Genomic DNA, 3,483 nt, shown 5'->3' with positions numbered 1-3,483 from the left:
CTCGCGCAATCCACTGTGTCACTGCCTAGGTGTCGGTGTGTGCCTCCCTCTGCTGCCCTCCCCTTGCTCCGTCCCCCTCCCTCTCTGCACCTCCACAGACATCCGAGGCAAGTGCACAGCATTCACACAATGTAGAGAGAGGTTCGCTCACACAGTCACGCTCAGTCTTTCTCTTTCTCCCTCCCTCTCTCTGTCCCTGTCTCACCGTCACTCTCCACCTGTTGAGGCTCCTAATACTGGGAAGTTAAAAGTTACACTGCTTGTAACCCCAAAATAACTAAAAAATAAACTAAAATAAATTAAAAAAAATTGAGAAGTAGAATGTAAACAAAATATTTCTCTTCCTGATTTAATAGATTTATTTAGCTTAGTTTAGTTCACAAAACCTAAATACAAAATACATAAATCCAATATTAAACATATGTGTGGGGTTTGGTAGAAACCAGTAATGGCTTAGATGAAAACCACACCCTAATAAACAAAACATAACATACAAAACATACAAAATGATCAATGCAGGATATATATTAGGGATATGAAATATATTTGCATATTATAGATAAGCAAAGTATAGCATATTATAGAAATCTTAAAATAAAATTCTTCTATTAATTTGGTTTTATGAACAAAAGTCAACAACTCAACTTGTCTTCAAGAAAATACCCGGAAAAGCCTTTTTCAACTCAATGATTTGTGTTTTAATCAGTTATCCCAGCAGGATGTTTTGAGTAGGAGGGGAGGATATATTATGAAAGTCAGGCTTCTTGATAAAACTCTTCCACTTTTAGACCCATGGCCTGCCCTCACATGAGCACTCTTGTGACAGCCACCCTCCCCTGCTCCTTTGCCTATCGCTCAAACTCCTGGCTTCCAATAGGCAGTTCATTAAACCCTTAATCCCCTTAGAGAGTTCATGGAACAGGCCAGAGTTGTGTTTTTTTTTAAGTATCCTTGCCTTTCCGAATCCCCCTGTGCCCCTTTCCCTTTTCTTTTTCGCTGTCTTTCTTTGGAACCCAGTGGTGTGGAGAGACCAGCTGCAGCTCCATCTCCTCCCCCGTTCACTTGTATCTCCAAAGTCACAGCCAACATGCAGTACTCTTTCATCGTTTCTGCTTTATTGGCCGACTCCAGGCTGAAATCTGGAATCTCTGACCTCCCCTAATTGATGAGCTTATAGCTCCCGCTCTGCATCTCCTCACGCTCCAGGGTTTTCCCTCAACCGGAGGTGGACTCTTCTCCATCCCAAGTGAAAAACTGCCCAGTGGGGAATGTAGTTCACAGAGCACATTCCACAGACTTACCAACACTGTCTTTGGCATGTAGAAAGACTGATGTTCTCAAGCGTGTTCGGCTCAGGTGTTGGGTTGGGTCAGTTGGGTTGGGTCAGTTGGGTTGGGTCCTTATGCTAACCTAGGCTAACTGGCTTCTTCCATCCATTCATTATCTATACTGTTTATAAGGTCACAACTGGAGCCAATCCCAGCTGACATTGGGCGAGAGGCTGGGTTCCCCCTGGACAGGTCGCCAAGAAATGATCTGTAAACCATCCTAAAGTTGCCATTTTAATTTTTTAAGATTAGGACCAAAAGATCATTCCCTCTCACAACACACCTATAGTCAATTAGTCTCCAAACCAAACCCCATTGTATGTCTTTGGACTGTGGGAGGAAACCAGAGTGCCCAGAGAAACCCCACACGCGTGCAGGGAACACATGCAAACTCATGAAGTGCTGGGATTCAAACAGCCAAGCTAATTACTGTAAGAGCTGTCCACTCTACCACTGTGTCACCCCTGTGACAATCATTTAAACCATGTTTAACTTAAAAATAATGCATGAAACAAAAAAGAGTGAAAACCCACAGAAACCAGCAGATGAAGTGCACTTTATCCTTCAACTCTTTTTCAGTGTAAATCCAGGCTTCTGCTTTGTGTTTGCGTTGTCACATCACCCTGCACGCCTAAAGATGAGCAAGCAACATGCCAGTGTATACAGTATCAACATCCTGCTGCTGCCTTATCAAGGCATAAATCTGTCACGGCGCCAACACTGAGCAGATCCATGCGATCGCTCAAATAAAAACCCATGGTGACCGCCCTGACCCGACACTACACACGTCGTGAGAGAGACATGAGTTGATGGGAATTTAAAGCAAGCGCACAACAATAAACTAGCAATCTGACCTCCACCTTTATTTCCCTGCGTGTGACTGATTCTCGTGCATTTTGCAAAAAGGGGTTGCTGAGCACCTGATCCTTTACCCCTCTAGGTTCTAAAACCAGCCATTTAAATCTGATAAGTGTCACTCCTGCAAAGTGACAGATGATACTGGCTTCTTCTATACTGTCAGAAAGAGATACATACATGGAGGACCATGAGGTATATATGTAAGTACACCATAAACTACTCTTTTCAAAATAGAGTTGCCAGTAATGAGAATGTGTATCTGATCACTTTTTCAACAAGAGTAGAGTTCAGTTTCAGCCCTTGAATATCGTCACAGTACCACAAGTTCCAGTTCTGGCCTTGTGTAGTCTCCAGACCCAGCTGTAAACCAACACCAGTCAGTGTGAGCTGTGGGGACAAAGACCCGAGTGCAGTTGCCGCTGCCCCCAGAGTCCTCTCCACTCTGGAACTTTTCGGTCTTACAGCCCACACAAAACACATGGAATGCAAATTACAATTTATCTCCTAACTTCCTGTTGTTTTTTTTTCACCACCAAACCTACCGCCACCCCCCCCCCCCCCCCCCTTTCATCCTCTTCTCCCGATTCCTCAGGATTTTGTTTCTGCCTCATACTCACTGTTTAATTGAGTAGGTTAATCCTACATAATTATATCATGTTCCCTGCTGAACTTTCATGCTGCTTTGTGGTTTGTCGCATACGTCACACGGCTCCTCTGAAGGCACCCTTTGAAACCGAGCTCTTTGGGGCGGGTGAGTGGGATGCCATGTTGAGTTCCTGATGTGAATATGTGATAACAGAAAGGGACATGCTATTGTAGAGCACTGTGGAGACGGCAGAGCATCACTACACTCCATTATAGCCCCATTACACTTATCTCTCTGACTTATTACTCTACTTATTCAGCGGGCTTTGTGTGAAATCCCCAGGCGGTGGTGTTGGAAAAGAACTTTGCAGTGCAACCTTGAAGCATGAAAATAAACCAGGTCTCAAAATAACTACATGTCAGCTTCTCATCCATTTCCTATGAATATTAAATCCACAGCTCCCCAGACCGATGAACTTTCACAAACCGAGCAGTACATTGGTTGAATATGAAACACAGCACGCTCTCTCACACCGAGTCCTCGCTGCACGCCGACGACAGAGACGAGCGTTGCCATGGAGCCGGGAGTTGCCATGAAGCCAGTATGTTGGGAGCGGTGGTCTGTGGAGGAAGACAGTGTGGTCTGTTTAAACTCCAGCCAGGACTCCTGCTGCGCTCGGATGACCTTTCACAGGAATAAAACATGATCCAC

This window comes from Platichthys flesus, chromosome 20 (assembly GCF_949316205.1).
Source record: "Platichthys flesus chromosome 20, fPlaFle2.1, whole genome shotgun sequence".
Lineage (NCBI taxonomy): Eukaryota > Metazoa > Chordata > Actinopteri > Pleuronectiformes > Pleuronectidae > Platichthys > Platichthys flesus.
The sequence above is the reverse complement of the archived record's forward strand: the minus strand, read 5'-3'. Positions refer to the sequence as shown.